This window comes from Electrophorus electricus, chromosome 1 (assembly GCF_041902795.1).
Source record: "Electrophorus electricus isolate QZ-2024a chromosome 1, ASM4190279v1, whole genome shotgun sequence".
In the NCBI taxonomy this organism is placed as follows: Eukaryota; Metazoa; Chordata; class Actinopteri; order Gymnotiformes; family Gymnotidae; genus Electrophorus; species Electrophorus electricus.
Genome location: NC_137497.1, coordinates 33,519,359 through 33,539,341, shown reverse-complemented (window position 1 = coordinate 33,539,341; position 19,983 = coordinate 33,519,359). Strand labels below are relative to the sequence as shown.

The window sequence follows — 19,983 nt, the reverse complement described above, 5'->3', positions numbered from 1 at the left end:
TAGATTCAGACTTTGGAGAATAATATTGGGTTCTATGTGTTTCATGAAGCATTAATGATCAGGGAAGAGAGTGACTCGACAGGATGTGGTGGTCCATGTGACTGCTGTTCTGATTCAGTCTGTCTAGTCAGAACAGAACTGTGTGTGTGGGTGTTGGTGTATTTGGAGAATAGAAAGGCTCATTGTGTGTGAAATGACTTGACTGCAGACTGTCTTGTTCGGATGGAGGTTAGGGCATGGCTACCGCACATGTAGGTAATGGAGACATCATTTCAGCAATCCTGAACTACAACAGGCCATCTCATGTGACGTTTTTCCACCAGAATTATTTTGTAATAGTTGCAATAATTCTTTTGACTGGTCTTGGTGATGGATGAAACAGTGGAGGTTTTCTCATAACGAACTGCATTCTATATGGCTGACCTGTGGCGAATTTGCTATTTGTCCCAATCAACCTCCATCTCTCCCTCCACTTATGTTACTCACTTCCTGCTAGTGAATGTGAGTGCTGCTGAAAATTTTCATTGAGGCCACAGTGCTCTGTCTTCTGACCTGTCCACCAAAACAAACACACACACACACTGCCTCATAATCTTTCTCCACTCTGTTTCACACTATCTTGAGAATTTCACACTCTTTCTTATCTCTACATTGCCTTATGTGCCCCCCTGCACACAACCTCACCTGCCTCACTCACCCTCCTGTCCCACCCTGCCTCAGACATTTCCCCCCACTCTACCTCATACAGTTCCCCTTAACAAAGCCCCCCAACCTTTCTTCAATCTCCCTTCCCCCACTCTGCGTTACTCCCTCCTTCTCATTCTGTCCCACCCACTTTAATCTCCCTACTGACACTACCTCACCAAAATGTTTTCCACTTCACAAAATACCCATGAGCTGTGGTACCTTGTAATAAGGGGCTCATGTGAGAGTTGTTTTTTTTTTTTTTAAATAATTGTGTGTGCGCGTGTGCGCGTGCGTGCGTGCGTGCGTGCGTCTGAGTGACAGAGAGACAGAGAAGATCGTCATAAGAACATAACATTCATTCATTGAACATACAATTAATGCATTTATGAACCATTTTGTAGGATTAGGCTCAGCTGACACTTTTAGAGAACACACACACACACACACACACACACACACACACACACACACACACCATATTCAGTTTCGCTGATAAGTCATACTTCCATGCCATGTTGCGCATTCCTGAGTGATATGCACTGATTTCTTCATTGTGAAATACATGGAAATGAGCTCGGCTGGGAACTCCCTAGTGTGAGTGGAATCACGCAGTTGTCCCCTTAGGTAATGATTTTACTCTTAAATCATAAATCTTGCCGCTCCTCTGTTGTGCTTTTCATGCTTCAGAACTTCATTATCTATTCTCAGCTGACTTGCAGTCTGGCACATTTTCCAGTTTCATTTGTTTGGTGTCACAGGCTTGAATTAAATTAATAAATATACTCTTTCATCATCTTAAATACTCCCTTGTTATTTGTAAGCAGTCAGTTTAAAGCATTAAATAACTGTTCTTCCATTTTCTTATGTTCTGAGTACAATAGATTATTGTATTTATTTCAATACAATATTTCAATACTTTTCACTAAGACATCAGATTATGGAAAGGAAGAATTGGGTCATCAGTACTGAGTCATCAGTATTGAGCCCTGGCTTGTGGTCATATCTCCTAAACCACACAGCTATGATCATGGATTTTAGTTATTTCATTTTTTTTTTTATGTGGCACTGTGTAACCACTTATAACCAAATACTTTCCATGTTCATATCAGTGAATAATCATCATATTTGTTCCTATTAAGGTTTGACTGACTGGAGGTGGTTAAATGTTGGAAGTAACTATCTTATGTCTGATTAATCTGCAGTGAGGACAAAATGTATATTTTATCTGTTCATCAGTTTTATTATTGTGTATATTCTTTTATGTTTACTTCCATCTTCCATATTTACACTTAATTATCACAAAGGTAAAATACTGGAATTTGCACTGGTTTTATATACAGAAAATATTAAGATATTGCAATTGCTTAACTTGCTTATATACATTTCCAATAGTTTCCTTTTCCTTAAAAATGTAATGATACAAGTGAAGTCATAGCTGCTAAATTTGGGGCAAGTTCAATATAAACCCAACACAAAATGGCCGGCATTCACTCCTTTGTGATTGTTTGAAAATGGAAGGCCCTGTCTGGCACATAGTGTTTAAGACCTTGAAGAGTCTGTATGTTACCCCACAGTAAAGTGAGACAAGGGACCAGTAATAGTGTGGAGAGGTCAGAGGTCAGCCATCTATAGTGGCAGGGTGCAGCAGTCGAACACAGAGAGTGGGGAGGTGTGTGTGTGTGTGTGTGTGTGTGAGAGAGATGCTGGAATGAAATCTCACCGATCATGACAACATATTTATTCCTACACATAGTGCTCAGCTGCTATTCTGTAATTGACTTTTAAACCTCACGCAGCACATTGTACATGGAATGCATGCCTGAATCAAGGTCAATGTTGCATGTGTGAGGTGGTTTTTAAAATGTTCTATTGCTAGTCACAAATTGAATGGTTTGTCATCTGCTTTCTGCCCACAGGCTCATCTCATAATAAAATGTGAATTGATCTTCACACAATCATACTGTCACACTGTTGTGCTCCAGTGTGTGCATGTGTGTTTGTTTGTGCACAGAAGTTGGCAGGTATCCATCCAGATGTTTTGTTTGTGATTGCTTCAATAATCTGTTGGCATGTAGAACTGTGGTATTGTTTTGAGTAATAGGAGCAGATAAAATCACTTTAAAATGGTGGTAGGAAACAGAGAGGAGATACTGAAGAACTCTGAGTGGCTGGTGTATGGCTTGTCTGGATGACGTTCCTTTTCTTGCTGATGCTGATACTGGGGAGTTTGTTCCCCTTTACCCCTCTGATTTGGCCTCAACATTTGTGTGAAAATAGTTTTGGAAAACAGTGGTTAGCTAGATAACGCTGGCTAACGTTAGATTTACCAGAACACAGAAGTTTTTACTTCCCCAGTGTACGGAAAGTGATTCCTTAACACAGTGTTTGTTCATTCATTCAGTTGATTCATTCGTTTCAAATACAATTATATGTAACTTACTCCAGTCCATTTACTGTAACTCATAGATCCAAAAATGTACACTTCGACGTCTCTGCTAATAAGCATGACGACAAATGGCTCCGGTACAATTCAACAATCTGACGTTCTTGGCTAACGAACTAGCGACTTTGCCAGTTAATAACTTTCCATACAATAGCAGCATCATAACTGCATGGACGAGCAGCCTGATGTGTGAACCTCTCCAATGATAAACCAAGCATGGTGGTTCGTACTGTTCGGACTCTGGCTAGGCTCGATGTCTGCTTTTAAGTAAACATTTGTCAATCGTCTTCACTAGAACCCGCTCGACCTTACTGCTATGAAAATGCTGGATTATACTGGGAGCTTATTCATAGCCTCTCTGTTTGCAAACGATTAAGAAATACACAGCAATACTTCAAAAACACATTTGAATTCTATATATTATACTCTCCCTGCTACGGTATAAGAAATACAATATCAGATCGCTGTAATGTTATTTTGGTATGCAACCACATTTTTGTTGTTATCGAGCCTAGTACTCAGATATTGAAAGGGGGTACAAATATCGAAGATATTTTTTGTGGTAATCGAGTTACTCGTGTTTCTCGAGGAATCTTTACAGCCCCTCCCGTGGCCCCTCTCTTAGACCCCCCCCCCTTGCAGGCTGCTGTGCCCTGTTGCTGTGTTCCATAACAGAACACCAATAAAAGTATCAGTACATCATGTTGGCAGCAGTTTTGGTTTGCCATGGTAGATGGGTAGGAGGCTGAACACCCCCCCCCCCCCCATCAACTGCAGAACATGAAGCTGGGATCCATTTCTGATGGTTTAAGCAGACAGCAAACAGCTCACTTGTTTGTGTGTGCATTTGTGTGTGTGCATTTGTGTGTCAGTGTCAGGAAGGCTGTAAGAGGGAGATTTTAAATTTATCCAAAACTGCACACACACTGTCCTGTGCTGCTTCTAGATAAGCTACTTGACTCTATTAATACCTTCTGAAGTGATTAATCAAGGTTTAAGCTGGAAAGATACTTGCAGCAAGGGGTGAAGTTATAAACAACGGGGTAGGTCACTCAGATCTCAGGCTTTTCTCAGGGTTTGTGGGGACAGAGCTGCATTCTTAAGAACAGTAAAGATCAAACTTCCTACTCTGCTTTTAAATCGTTTATCACTATGTCACTATGTGCATAGCTGAGGGTGTGGGTGCTGGAGCAGCATGAAACCCACCACAGCAGCTCTGCCTCTGAGAGCTAACAGTCTCTCGGCACACTGCAGCGTCACGCTCCTCAACAGAGTGCCCTCGGCACAGGGCTGCCTCACACTCCTCGCCAGAACGCTGTCTGCACTCGGCAGCGTCACGCTTACAACAGCAGCATGTTCCATGCCCTCTTGGTCTCTTTTACACTCTCTCTCACTTTCATTCACTGGCTCTGCTTTTCTCTGCAACTTGGTCTCCCTCTCACACACACACACAACTCCTCACGGACTAAGTGGGTGGTGGTCATGCACATTTGTTGAGCAGTTAAGATTATACCAGCTGCAACGGCTGCTTTTGTCCCCTTCACCATGACTACGTAATGAATACATTGTTGAATTCAGAATAAACCCAGTGACTATACTGTTCCGAATGAATTCAGCCCCCAAGGAGTGATCTACAAGACTTCAGCTTTTTTTTTTGCATAATAGTACCATTTTCCTCGATATCTTAATCTCTGTGTTGCTACACAGACAAAACCAGCTTTTTAAGGCTGTTTTCCAACAACTCCGAGGTTCTTTTTGCCAATCTCAACTATGAGTTATCGTTGTAGCACACAGTCATGATTCCTCTTTAGAAAGCGATGGGGGAAAAAGGGGGTTCTGACTGACCTGCACCTCATTTTCTTCTCCTTCTCCTTTGTAACTCTGCTCTGAATTGGAGTACAGCTGAAAGGTACCACAGCATCTTAATTTATTTGGCTTCCTTTTATTTTTTTGTTGTTGTTGGAGTGGACGTTGGTGGGTAACTAAAGCAGACTCTGCGCATGGCAGACATTGCTGGGTAAGAAATAATTGAAGTTTCATATATTCCAAGGCCCTTCACATCCCTGCAAATCACGCTTGCTATCATACACAGAGGACTTGTTTATATGTACACTGAAGAATCAACTTCGGTCAAAATGTCAGGATCACTTCTCACCCACTGCAGACATCTTTACTTACAAATGTGTTCTTTATCAGTGAGCTTCCAAACAGCGCCTTCCAGCTCTCAGCTGTGTCCTCTGACTCCATTGTTCACTAATCTGAATCCTAAGAATCTTCTGGGAAGGCCTTTGTCATCCACTAATCTGTAAATTCTACTTTTGTACAATTAAAAGGTCAGAAAAAATGTAATAATTAAATTATTTGGCTATATTGGCAGAATTTGGCCTGAGACCTTTTTTATAACGTGACTTTTTACTGGAGTGCATTACCCAGAAACTGGAGTATCTTAATCTATTGCAAGAAGAAAAATGACAATGGTCTTTTGGTTAAAATATCATAAGCCCCCTGCCTGCTGGGCTTCCTGCTGTCTGTATATCCAACCAGTGGACCTGTTGTTGATGCAGTCAGTTTGGGACTATGCTTTATCCCTTAACACCTTGACTGCTTAAAGACCTACACTAGAATTCTGATTTTGGACTTCAGTATGATGCTTCCAGAGATGCTCCAAGTCAAATACACCGAGCTCTGTGTTCCGTGTCCATTTGCCAGTGGATTATCAACTTCCTCACAGGTAGGGCTCAGTAGGTGGGGCTGGGGAACGCCCTAAAGGTAGTGTACTCTCCCTGCTGCTTTTCCCATTGTACAATAATGACTGCACTTCTGCAATCCCAGCTTTCAAATCCCAGAAGTTTGTGTCTGACACTGTCACTGGTCTTGTACAAGTTGATGATGAGCCTGCATATTCACAGGTTGATATGACCTGCATATCCTGTGGAGCAGTCAGAAAAATTTAAAGCAGAATTATTAAAAAAAAAAAGACTACTGGACATGGTTGGGGGTTGGGGGTCTGTGGAGTCCTTTATGTTCCTGGAAACACAATCCAGGGTATCGTTAGGTGTGCAGAAAATATTATAATACAAACCTGCCCAGTCTTGATGACCTGTTTACCAGCAGAACTAGGTAATGGGCACAAGAAATCTTCGCTGACCCTCTCAATATCCAGGATGTCACTTTTTACAATGCCGCCCCTTATGTTTCTCACCCTTAAATAAAGAACCCAATGTTAGCCTTCTAAAGGAATGTTACATAAATCACCATCCTCTCTTTTTCTACATCTCTTTCCCTTTCATCTTTCTCTCTCTAGGGGCACACCCCTTTAGAAAGATAAAAAAAATTCCAACATTCCTCCTTTATCCTTTTATGGGTAATATATGTGTGTGTGTCACCTCTGGTTTTATTTTTGTATACTCTCTCAAATACTTTCCCTGCTGTTTCCCAGTCATGTTCACTGAGAATAAATTCCATCAGTGCTTCAGTGCTTTCTCCATGCTGGGCTGCTCAGCTCACGCCTTTGCCATGACTGAGTGGAGTGTGAGTGAGTGTTCTGGCACCAGCTGTGCGTTTCTGAGGTCAGACATTTATCTGACAAGTGGGCGGGCTAATCTGAGAGTGTTAATTGGCTGTAAGCAGCTGCCTCTCAGAACAGGCCATGTGTGTAAAACAGGGAATAGGGACTGTGTGCTTGTGTTGGTATGTGTGGTCTGGCCTGCAGTGCTGACCTCTAAAAACCTGTGTGTGTGTGTGTGTGTGTATGTGTGTGTTTGTTTTAGAAGGGGCTCAGTCTGACTGTCTCATTAAAGCATATGAGTTGTATAATCTATGTCTTAATTAACCTCCCCTAATGGCCGACCAGGGCTGTGTGATGACTTTAGTGAGACATTAAAATGCAAAACCATGTGTATAGCAGAATTGTGAGATTCAGCCATTACATGTATGCAGAGAAGCTCTGTGGATGCACCCAGATCTGTTACTAATCGCTCTGCAGTACCAACACTCTAACTGTGAGCAGACTAGACCGATAACCTAATTTTGCATTACACAAATTGGATTTGAATGAAGATGGGCTTCCATTAAAATGCAAAAAGATTGCTTGGGATATGCTGTAAGCTTAAGTTAGTCATTAGTCAGTATTTGTCTTTAAAACTGACCATGCATTCTATAGGACACAATTTAAGATGCAATAAGTAAGATGCGCTCTCACTCTCATTTTTATATATATATATATATATATATATATAAAATCATTTTTTTGTGCTGTGCTGCAGGCATCCTGACCAATCTTAGGCACTCTTGAGTGTTCTACTGAATCACAGCATTTACATTATCCAGCAAATGTAAATAATTGTAGCACCTGGTGAGCAAATGCCCTTTTATTAATGAGAGGTTCCATACACTTAGGTTACCCTTGACAAAGACTGTGAAAACTACAAGAACAAACCCTTTGAGGAGAATGTAATCTTTAACCACTGTTAATAATGTCACATTACATGTTATAATATGTTGCAAGACAAATCAATCATAATGTAGCAATGATGACAGTAGCTAATTATTGTAATTCTAGTACAGTATTTGTATAGTATGATGTATTGCTCATATTATGCAGTGCTGAACCTCCATCACTGAGATGATGAGTGAGAACTAGATAAGGCTAATGCTGGGTGCACACTAGGTGATTAGCCATGATTTTGCTACTAGAAAAGAAATTTTGGTCTCTGATGTCCATGGCTCTGGCTAACCTGAAAACTAGTAGTGTGCCCTCCACTCACTCCTTTTCTTGGTTTACTCCTGAGCTCTGTGCGATGAAAACCACTGGCATGAGTTGAGCATCTTTATGAAAAAAAACAACAACTAGATTACACATGCATTCCCTCATGTTTTTGGATCATATTCTTAAATATAAAGATATTTTAAATGCTGATTTTCTTCCTATTCTCTAATATTGTTAATGGCTTGGGTCACAAACTCAAGTGACACTTGTCTACCATCAGCAGACTTCAGCTTCCCACTCAAGAACCCTCAATCTCTCCTGAGAAATGTACTGCTTTTCCCATTTCTTTTCAGGATAAAATTAGTACTATTTTTTAACATGATTTCCCTTGGATGCCCCCTTCAGGTTTTTGTGCCTCACTCCCAAGTCCCTGTAGAAACATCCTATCTGGCTTTTGTCCTGTTGAGAGAATTTTCAAATCTAATCCTTCATCCTGTCAGCTTGACCCTGCCCCCACCTCATTATTCTAATAACCTTTCCAAAATGTTTCAGACTGGTTTTTTTTGCTTCTATCACAGCATCAGCTTTTTTCTGTGCTCTAGATGATTCCCCCCCCCCTCTCTTCTAATTCTGTATATATTATTATTCTTGACCTTAGTGCAGCCTTCGATATGGTCAATCATAATGTTCCTCTACTATCCACTATTGACCTTAGAAGGTGCCGTTCTGATTTACATTCTATTTATAACAGATCAGTATCAGTTTGTATCCATTCGGAGGCACAAACCTAACATTACTTGCGTTGCTCAAAGTGTTCCTCGAGGCTCTGTTCTCAGCCCTCTGTTATTTATCATTTACATCCCACCCCTCTGAAATATCATCTTTCATCGTGGCCTTTAAATTTCATTGCTATGCTGATGATATTCAAATTGTCTTAACATGTATCCCACAGAATAATATCCACCTCCCACACTGTTTTAAAAATACCGATTGAGTTACATGCATTACATGTAGGTTAGATGACTGTAATTCTGTTTTATGGTTTACCTTAAAAGATTTTTCTCTCTCCACAGTACATTCAAAATTTTGTAGCCAGAGTCATTTTGCACATTACCTTGTACTTCTCACATAAACCCCATTCTTTACCAATTACACTAGTTACCTGTTAGGCTCCAAAGCACTGCATGGCCTTCTGAACTACTACTTCCATATGTCCTGTCTCGTAAACTAAGATTCTCTGATTCTGGTTCGCTAGCTGTCCCTAGGCCCAGGCTGTCCTATGGGTGGGAGTTTTTTGTGTTGCCTCTCCTCCCCATATTACTTCTGGCAAGGGTTTTTCTTTAAATTGTTAAGCAGGCTTCAGTATGTGAAGGACACAGGACACAGGATCCAGGGGGGTGGGGGGCAGCCAGTGGGGCAGGGGAATTAATGTGTGCATTTAAACATTGCTTGTGGTTTAAGTTCTCTCCTCCTCATCCTGTGCCTGTATAGTGTGATTGGCTGCTGTGAAGTGTGCCCCACCTCAATTTGTGGGATGGCACTGCTGTTGGTGCTGTTCTGTTTCTTGTGTCATACTCACATCTGATACAACTCTCCTCAGGGTACACCTGCCCCACTTACATGCCAAGCATTGCCGCCTGCTGGTCATTACTGTGGAAACTCTGTGTGTGTGTGTGTGTGTGTGTGTGTGTGTGTGTGTGTGTGTGTGTGTGTGTGTTCAATTTGATGCCAATGCCCTTCTCATGACTGGATAAGTGACTGGGAAATGTTTCTGATTATTCTTTTTAAAGGAAATACTAGCTGCAGCCTATAGTAAGTAGTAATAATATAGCAATACATAATTACCTTCAAAAACAGCTATAATTCCAACAAATCCTCATGTAAAGGAATTTGGTCTGTGCTGAGCAAACTGTGTGGCTTATGTATAGTTTTGATTTGTGGATATATTTGTTGTGTGCATCCAAGCATCGTTTTGTTTTCCCTTTCCCCAAATATATTTATGAGAAGTGAGGGATTCTGGAGGTTAGTTATTACAGGACATTACACCTCCCCCTTGTGGATGCCCAGTTTAATTACAATGGACGCAAAGAATTTTGAGGTCATTTTAATACATCCTAGAAAATTGTATAGATGAAATATATACATTTTAATAACATCCTTGTATGTTTGAGTTGTAGGTCTTCTGGGCTGGTGTGAGAGCACCTAGTGAGGAATAGGTTCTAAGTCATAGCTGTGAAACTACTGAAGGAGCATCTGTGTGTGTGTGTGTGTGTGTGTGTGTGTGTGTGTGTGTGTGTGTGTGTGTGTGTGTGTGTGTGTGTGTGTGTGTGAGAGCCAGGAGGCTCCTACATGCAGAATTAATTCGATGATTGTGGGGTGAATTAGGGCTGCCCAGTTTTAAAAAAAAATAAATAAAAAAAAATAAATAAAAAAATCACATTAACACACTGACACACATTGCGGTTGCGATTTGAACTGCATTATGAAATGTTCAATTTAGTATTAATTAAAGCTAAAATCAAATATATAATTAATCAAATATTTACCAACATTTTATTTAGCGACGCAAAGGTCATTTAAAAAACAAACAAACTATCGATTGTATGCCAGGGAACAAATGGATCCACTTTCTCTGTAGGACGTATTTAACAAATGTTAAAACATAATCATAAATAAACTAACTAAATTGTCAGCCTTCACAATAAAGCAAATACGATGTTATCAAGAAGCGACCTTTTAGTTCACATTCGTCACTAATGAATCAACAGTTAAACTCATAAGGCTCAGTTTCCTGCTTGACCGCACATTTGTGGCGGCTGCATAGTATTCTGCTTAAGCCACGTCAGTTTGAACTTCAGCTTTGCGTTTGCTTTTATAGTTCATGGACGGCTGTTTGTGAAAAGTAGTTGCGCTAAGGCAACTTATATCTTCGGTCAAGTGTATTAGTTTCTGAGATCCTTCCTTGCTCACAGAATACACGGGCACCATGTCCTTCGCTAAATAATATGTGACTGCATCCAGGATTGTCTCTTCGACGTCTTCTCATACGACATGACACATTGGTAATTATGTGATGGCCCAGTCAAACTTTCGTAAGGGTCATTTGTACTTGCATTTCCCTGTTAAGCAGGACATTCGTTGTAAAGTTCTGGGTGTTATCTGAGATGTTGGTATAAATTAAATTCACTTTCACCTCGCATATCTTGCACAACACCTCCATAGGACGAGTGTCGCTGTTTTTAAATCCTAAGTACTGAGGACTTTTTTTTTATGTCGGCACCAACTCACTATCTTCCCTCTCCTCTGCTGTATTCATATTCATATTAGCAAAAACGGAAGACTTCCTTTCATCATTTGGCACCGTTCTTTGTCAAGCCACATGCACTCCGCTAGATCAAAACAATGCACTGGTGGAGTGTTTTAGCACGAGATTTACACGTGAACAATGCACAGGCATATTAATTGCAGTAATAATCGTAGCCATTTACGATTAGATAATTGCACGGGTCCATATCGAGATTTAAATTTTAATGTGATTAATAGCACTATGGTATAGTTAGCTGCAGGTTGAATGTCTCCTCCCCTGTCGATGACAGCTCCTTTATTACAAGGAACTTATACTGTACATGATGAGTAAATGGCAAAGCATTGAGGCAGAAGCATGAGTTGAGTGACAGAAGGGTGGGAGGGGCCTTAAACAGGGAGCATCTTAAGGGTGTAGACAAGAAGTCTCCACAGAGGGTAAGGAGTTGGGGATATGGAGACTGTGGTGGACAGATTGGGTGCCGGAGGGAGGTAGACGGTATCATTTTGGGAGGCAGACCATGGATGAGAGGTGGTGGGGGTTGACGGCAGCACAGATGTGTCAGGGGGTCACTAGGAGGATTTGTGGGCTTTTGCAAAGGGTATGAATTTCCCTGTCCACCTGTGAATCTCTCTTACGTCCTCCCTGTCTCCACTATTCCTACACACACCCTTTCCATGAACAGCTGGGCCCTCCTCCACAGCAGCTGTGCAGCTGGCTTGCTTCATGTTTAAAAGGTAAGTGTTTGTGGTGGCCTGGGTTCTGCAGGTGCAGTGTGTCCTTGAGTTTTCATCCAGCAAAACCGATAGATTCCCAGTGCACATTTCCAGTATTGGGATGCAGTGTGAATTTGCGCTCACTTCACCCTCACTTCCTGTTTACACTTCACCCACTTAATCAGACAGAGAAGTGGTATTGCTGTGTATGAAGCAGAACCCAAATGCTGATTTGAAGATGCTGAGTGCTTTCTTTTTGTAAACAAAGACATTACCCAAACATTCTTTCATCTATAGCAATTTGAAATGCATGAAGCGTTAAACCTGATACGTCAGGACTGATGCTGTGAGTGTGCTTTTTGTTCACCATTAACTTGCTCTGTTTGCTGATGTGTGAGTGTCTGGTCTAGTGGCCAGTTGAACAGACAGCAGAATGGCTGGTAATGAGCCCTCTCATTGCTTGCAGTGATGAATGAGGCTTATTATGATGTGAACTGAGGTCATTTGCAACTGAATAGCCTGTTCTCCAGCAGGCAAGTGAGCCAGAATGAGCTGATTTATTTTGATTTGGGCTCTTGCTCCATTCAGCCTTCAGGAGAAGTGGATTGACTCGTCAGTCAGGCAGAAGTTAGCAGGGTAGTGGAATGGGTTACCCTGTGTTCACTCTCAATCGCACTAGGCAGCCACTCGGTGGAAAACACCAGCCTGCAGCTGTGCTTTGTAAGGACAAAGAAATTCGACATTTCTCAAAATGTCCTAAAATGTATCTGCTGACACCTGTCAGATGGAGGCGATGGATCCTGAGCTTCTTGACATGACGGCCACCCACCGAGAGTAAAGACAAAAAAAGCAAAAACACAGTTATGGAGATATGGGGAGAGAGCGAGAGAGAGAGCGAGAGCGAGAGAGAGAGCGAGGAGGGAAAGGGAGAGAGATGAGGAACTGCCCTGTTCTAAACCTGTAACATGAGAAATGAAGCTGTCCACTCAAGCTCTGAAACACTAGAAGAGCACGGAGATAACCGTATTAGATTCGGGGGTGGGAGGGCGTACAAAACCAGTGTAATAGCATGGATAATGGTAGGAAGTGGCCTGTCAAAGTAAATAATCTGGTGAGGAGTCAGGCAGGGTAATGGCAGAAATGGTGGAGGGGCTACTGTACTAGGGTTGTGTAATGGTGTAGGGGTTTGTGCAGTAGCGTACAGTAATGGTGGAGGGGGTTACTGCAGTATTGTTCAGTAATGTTGGAAGGGGCTAAGGCAATTGGAGGTAGAGTATAGTGACTACAGAGGTGGTTAGTGCTGTGGGTAGACTCATGGTGGGGGGGTTGGTGGATCTCCAGCCCTTATTGACTCCCAACCCTCTTCCTTTCACAATCCATGCCCACACAGTTGTGCCTTTGGTCAAATTGCGGGAATGTGTGTGCGGGTGTGTATCAGTCTTAAGTTGTTTAGGCTTTGACAGAGTGCATGGATTAGTTATCTCTCTCTCTCTCTCTCTCTCGCGTGTGTGCGCGTGCGTGTGTACGCGTGAGCAGCAGATGGTTTTCCTGTTTGAGCAGTGGAGTAAGGAGACAGAGACAGTGGTGTCCAGATGCACACAGCTACTGATTTTGCCAATATCTGCCACTTTCTCAACCCAATGTTCTGGAGCCACATTAAAGCCATTTTAGGTTTTGCCTCTTGTGCTTTTTTGCAGTTTTCCTAAATTAGCTGCTTTTTCTGGATACCCATTATATAATTTGCTAATCGTTGGCCTTTGCAATGTTGATGTCACAGAGAGCCGAATATACAAATAGGTCCTCGCAACATGTAAAGCGGTGTAGCTATACATGTCATGTAGCTCTGTCCTCAAACATGGATATAATTTAGAGGGATCTGGTGAGGAGGCTGGTCTGAGCTTAGCATTGCTCCATCCAGAGAGCAGGGTGTAGGGTTTGGACGCAGCACTTTCTGGTGTAGGAGGGGTTTGGTGGTGGACAGCTGACATCCTAATTATGTAACATTTGAAAGTAGTGTTGCATCTACAGTTTTGGTTTGAAATGTCCTTTTTTAACTGGTCAGTTTCCCAAGCCAGTGCACATTTTTGCCCTCAGCCTGAATCAGTGGATGGAAGTTTAATGTAACAGTACTGACGACTGTGTTTTGTTTTTTGTAGGTTGAAGTTGGGTTTTGAATGTTAGGTAGTAGTATTGTGTTATTGTTGTAATACCGTGGCATTTATTGCAGTATTGTATTTGTAGTAATTTGCTTTTGTCATAATGTTCCTGTTGTTCTAATATGTTGTATATTGTGGTAATGTTGGGAAATGGTGACTTGTGGTAAAGTGTTTTATTTAGTAATAATGTTTGATGTTGGATAAAAGAAACTCTAGTACGTATAGTTTGATAGATTTTGTTTTTGCACTTGTAGTTGTCTGAGCTTATACTTGTTTTGCAATTCTAGGCATCAGCAATGATCCCTGTATTTCAACTGTATTCTAATTCAATGGTATCTTGAACTCTACCCTACTGTATTGGCTAGGATACATTCTATGAGTAAAATACAAAGCACTTTTTTAAATTGCTGTGGTAAGAGCATCTGCTAAACACCAAAAATGTAAATGTACTAACTGTGTCTATTGTAATTCTGTCTCATGTAGTTGTACTGTAGTGGGGTTATGTAATATGTTGTTTGCTATTGTAATGGGATTGTTGTAGTAATACCTCGATTATCTTTTGTGGAACTGCTTTGTTTTTGTGGTATCACTGACGTTCCCCATATAACGTACTATCATTCTTCTACAATGACGTTTCAGAATTAGCCCATTTTTTGATTTTTTACATTTAGGCATAAGTTGGAATAGTAGTAGGTTATAGTAAAAACGACCTCTGGTCACATATGGTATGGAAACTACTGTATTTTGTGACTCCCTGCATTCACTCTTTTTGAATTCACATTTTTGTTCACCAATACTACAGTGTAGCAATACTACCAATATTACGCAATCTAGTATTTATTGCCTGATTGCTCTGAAATGTAATAATGTTACATTACTGGCACAAATTACAGTGCACTACCAACACTTGCATCCAAACTGCCTAATCAAAATGTTACATGTTCAAGCTGCTTCTACTACTACTTGTAATGTAGGCCAGGATTGAGTAACCCAAATATGGATTTTTGTGTTATCAGCAGAAACAGTGATTTCCAGAAAGGAAGATCTGTTTCTGATTACAACCATCTTAATTCCTCATGTAATGGAGGTGCGTGAATTTTTTCGAGCGAGTGTGTGTGTGTGTGTGTGTGTGTGTGTGAGAGAGAGAGAGAATATGGAGATGGTAATGAGTCTTTTCCTGTGCTGTTTTATTGTTGCTATCGTCAGTCCCTCAATAAGGCCTAATGATGCTCTGCAGGAGTGTGGGTTATATTTCACTGAAGCTGCACATTACTGGAAGAACTAATAACTGTGTGTGTGTGTGTGTGTGTGTGTGTGTGTGTGCACGCACATGCATATATATGATTTGTGAGTGGCCCTAGTACACACATTCTTGGGCTGTTCTGCTGCTGCAGACACTGCTTCCTCAAACTCCTCCGGATTATACCATTTGCACTTGTAGGGGCTGCCAGTAAAGGAGACCCATTTCATCCAGCCTGGAGGAGGGATGCATTAAGTAACTACGTACTTTGTTGTGATGTGTTTACCTTCCTTGACGACCCACAAACACACACACCCCTTACTCTCACACGTTGTTGAGAGAGAGGGTAAGGCATCTCTGTTGAAATTCCCCCTTCCCTCCTCTCCTTGCCTTTCACTTAGTATGGTCTGTGGGCTTCCAGCCTGCTGAGGGAGGGAGATGTTTTGAGTGGTTCTCGTTGGCCTGAATGCATTGCGTCTGCTCTCAAAAGGCACACAGGTGAGCTGCATCCTGCACACAGTGACTGAAATAAGGTAAGAAGATGATAGTATTAGCTTAGATTCTCTGTCTGCCTCTCTGTTTTCTTTCTCTCTCTCTCTCTCTCTCTCTCTCTCTCTCTGTCTCTCTCTCTCTCTGTCTCCCTCTCTGTTTCTCTGTGACACTCCATCTCTGTGCATGCTGTATGGATCAAGGAAAGCAGTCCCCAGACGCGGCTCTCGCATGCAGTACGGTGTCTGGAATATGCATGTTTACATTGCAGAGTGCACGCACACACACACACACACACACACACACACACACACACACACACACACACACACACCCATCCATCCACTCACTCACCCTCTGACATGGCATGTGTGCTCCATGAGATGCGTATGCTAAGTGCAAGTGGGAGCAGTCTGAGTAGAGGTGGATTTGATTAGTGAGGGTGGTAGTCGGGCCATGTTCTGTGATTAAACACTTCTACAGGGACTGAAGAATGAGCAGGAAGCACTACTGACTGAAAAAGACCAGCTCTATACATCAAGCATCCCTGCCTTTCTGCCTCTCTTTCCTGTCTCCCTCACGCCACAATCCCTCTCTCTCTGCTAAAAGCTGTCTGTTTGTGTATGTGCGTGTGCTGCAGTGCTATGAGTGTGTAGTGTATGGACCTTAAAGCTCTGGGTTTGTGTGGTATGTATGCTTTTGTTTGTTTTGTTTGTTTTTCCATTTTCTTTATTTTTCTTTGGAACATTGCTTGACTCTGAGAGCTTGAGCAGTGATGTGCTTGGCTTATGCTTCACTTCCTGCCCCAGGGGATGATGGGACATGTCGAGCTCCATGGGGGAGGGGTGTGGAGGTGCGCACTCACCCGTGTGTGGGAACAGCTCACCCAGTGCTTCTGCATTCGAGGATCTGCACAGCAAGATCTCTGTATCAGCATCCTCTGAGCCAAGCAGAGGGACAAAGACTTAAGAGATAGAGTGAGAGGGATGGATAGAGAGAGGGAGCGAGAGAGAAACAGAGAAAGGGAGGGAAAGAGAGAGCGAAGGGGGACGGAGAGAGAGGCAGATTTGAAGAGCACCAATCACACTTTCCACATGGAGTGCAAACTCTATGAATGTGTGGTGAGGGAGATTATGAGTATTCAAAAAAGGAGCAGTGGTACATGGTGTCAACAGGCAACAGCACACACAGATATCTGCAGCTCTACCAGCTTTATAGCAAAACAGCTGAGCAGTGTAGAAGAGCCCTCTTAGAACAGCAGAGTGGATCAGCCAGTGCCCTCTTAATGGTCTGATCCCATGCATCAGACAGACAATCATGAATTTTAGCAGATGCATTTAAGCTGTGGAGGTGGCCCACGCTGTCTGTCTGTTTCACTGTTTGTGGGCTGGTGAACAGTTTCTCTGGCTGTGAGACCTCTTTCAAACTGAAGGCTGTTGAGCTGTACCTCTGCCACACTTCAGACACACAATAATCGGTTATTTGTCTCCACTTGTATTTGGCAAATTGGTTCTTTATTAGAATGTTTTGTCTGACGTTGCTGGCTCAGTGGTTGGGGTGCTTGACTTGTGGTTGGGAGGGTGCTGGTTCAAGCCCTGCTGCTTCCGGGTTGCCATTGTTGGGCCCCTGAGCAAGGCCCTTAACCCTTTGTTTCTCCTGTCTAGGTTTGGGCTGCCTGGCGGTATCCTAACCCACACCTGGTGTGTCCGCAGATACTTGTGTGTGGATGGGTGTGCATGCATGCGTCTGTGTGTGATCAACCTGCAAAGTGCAGTTAACAGTGCTTAGAAATCTACTTTCCCTTGAAAAGCAAGGTTGTTCTGTATCATATGCACTAATTTCAAAATCTGAGCAACAAAATCCTTTAAACAGCTCTGCCGGTAGGTCCTCGCTCTTGTAATAGTGTGCCGATTGTCTAGTTAAGTATCAGAAGCCCTCTCTCCTCCACATCCCTAGCGCTTTCCTCTGCTTGCTTCCTACATCGTCCCCTGAGTGCAGACGTGCACACTTGAGTGAGTGCACAGACACTGGCACTGGTGCTCATGATGGAGGTGTTCCACTCTCCTGCTCCAACCACTCTGACTCCATCTTCTCTCCTCCTCTCAGCATCCACATGCCTCCTTCAGCTTGAAGAGGATCTGATGGAGCTACAATTTCCATACAGCCTGACAGGATCACCCTTCTGTAACTCGATACCCTGTCAGGCCAGCTTTCTGTTCTGTTCCAGCTGCTGGTAGAGCGGAGCTCTAAAGGCAAGTCCGCCTCAGCTGGCCTGGAGAGCTTGACCAGACAGGTACTCTTCATGCCAGCTGTTACAGATGTAATGGAAACTATATGCATAGATCGGGCTTTTTCTCTCACAATACGGATTCTGATACCCGAACTTGACAACCAGTGGCTATTTAAAATCTGTGTACGTAAATATTTAGAATTTATGGGGTTCATTCTTTCATGGATGCATTATCATGAGCCTATTGGTATTAAATGTCATTATCTTTTATGGCAGCTCATGCACTTGAATTACTGAAATTCCCAACAATGTTTCTTCCACTTAAAATGGCATCACTCACACTGCTTTGTAACAGGCCTGCGGCGACCACAAGCTACAGTGAATGTGTGACTCTCACATTATTTTTTTTCTTGCATTGTGCCTTCACAGTTACATGCATTTTGTTCAGCTAAACATTTTCTTGCAATTTGTAATAAATCTGCAGCTTTTTAACTCCTTTGCAATGTGAGTGCATATACTCAATCTGTAGTTTGTAGAGTTAAAGCATCTGGTGTCTTGTAGCAGCAGATGTGTAATCAGGCGGTAAAATCCCATGTTTTGTTGAGTAGCTTTTATGTTCTCTCTACCTTTTTAGAATGTTGTTGTGTATTTGAAATGCGTATATCCGTGCTGCTTTAACTAATCTTTTTTGCTTGACTTTTACAAGCTTCTCATGTTCTTTCATGTGATGCCTCTGAAGGTTCCTGATTAAAATTTTTGATAAGATATTTTACCCTGCTGCTTCTACCCAACGAAGTGTTGACTGTTCTGCTGGTAGTCTGCAGTATAAAGCTTAGTAAGCAGTAAACTCCCTTAGTAAGAAATAAACTACAATATTATACCATAGAAAGGTGTACAGTGGCTAGAAATATATAACTGTATCAGATGTGGAATGGTAATGTTGGCTAATATTGATCCATTTAATAAGAGTCTTTTAGATGTAAATACCGATATATTATTGGGCAATTCTGATGAACTCTGGGTATCTGTGCATCCCTACCTCTAACCATGTTCAGAATTTCTTTGTTGTATATTTGTGTATGTAGCGGTCAATATAAAATATTGTCTGCTGAGATATTGTGTACAGTAGTTCCACTGTTTCCCACATGCACATTTACTGTTTACATGTGTAAGATGGACTCTGGTTTCGTACAGGAGCATGTCCAGGTGGAGGTGGTGCAGTATTGAGGGTGGGCCATGTGGCTGGCGATGTAGCTGTGGTTGAAATATATACCTTATCACAGCTCTGAATGCATCTTAATCTCATCACGAAATGAATGTGTTTCCCCATGGCCATGGATGAGTGTGTTTCCCCATGGCCATGGATGAGTGTGTTTCCCCATGGTGATGGATGCTGGCAGCTGTCAATGCCCACTTTCTTTGTCAGCTATGCCAAGTTGTCTGACGCTTGTGATGGCTGATTCTGTGTGTGTTAACATGGCTGGCTAACAGGAGAGATCATGTGTGGGCAGCCCTCTGTGCCCACAGTGCTCATTTGTTACATCTTCCTGTTGCACTAACATGTAAGCTGCGATTGCACTTCCGATTCTTGTCCTGAAGATGTACATGCCTGAATAGAATGGTTCCACTGCAGTGATCCATACTGCCTGTCAGATAGACATAACTGAAAATCGCCTGTTTCTTTTGGCTTTTGTGTGTTTGAGACATTTACCATTTTCAGTTTCTACTGTTTTTCTCCAGCTGATGGTGTGTATATATAGTTTTATATAGTTTACTCTATAACACTCAGTTCATTTGTGGTTTAAGATGTTAGTTTCAGATGTCTGTGTGCTTTTAAACCCTGTCCTTGGTTGAGTGTTGCCTTGGTTCAGTCCTTAATTAGGACTGAACTCTGTGCTCTGTATAGCAGAGTCCATTGCTCAGTGTGTGTATCGTCTGTGTGTTTTGTCTCTCTCTCTCTCTCTGTGTGTGTGTGTGTGTGTGTGTGTGTGTGTGTGTGTGTGTGTGTGT

The 19,983-nt window shown here is 42.2% G+C and overlaps 1 protein-coding gene across 7 annotated transcripts in view; it reads left to right on the top strand.

The window, feature by feature from the left end:
* The window catches only part of cdk14 (cyclin dependent kinase 14), a 98,288-nt gene that overhangs the window by 4,189 nt on the left and 74,116 nt on the right, over positions 1–19,983 (top strand). Inside the window, exons 3-4 of one of the 7 annotated variants that reach the window (XM_081715911.1) lie at positions 15,656–15,752; positions 17,850–18,036. The exons of 4 other annotated variants lie outside the window; for them this stretch is intronic. The gene's annotated coding sequence lies outside the window, so the exon portion shown is untranslated. Of the gene's footprint in view, positions 1–15,655; positions 15,788–17,849; positions 18,037–19,983 lie in introns of all 7 variants that reach the window. 2 more of the 7 variants (XM_081715904.1, XM_035525929.2) reach the window with 2 other exon arrangements.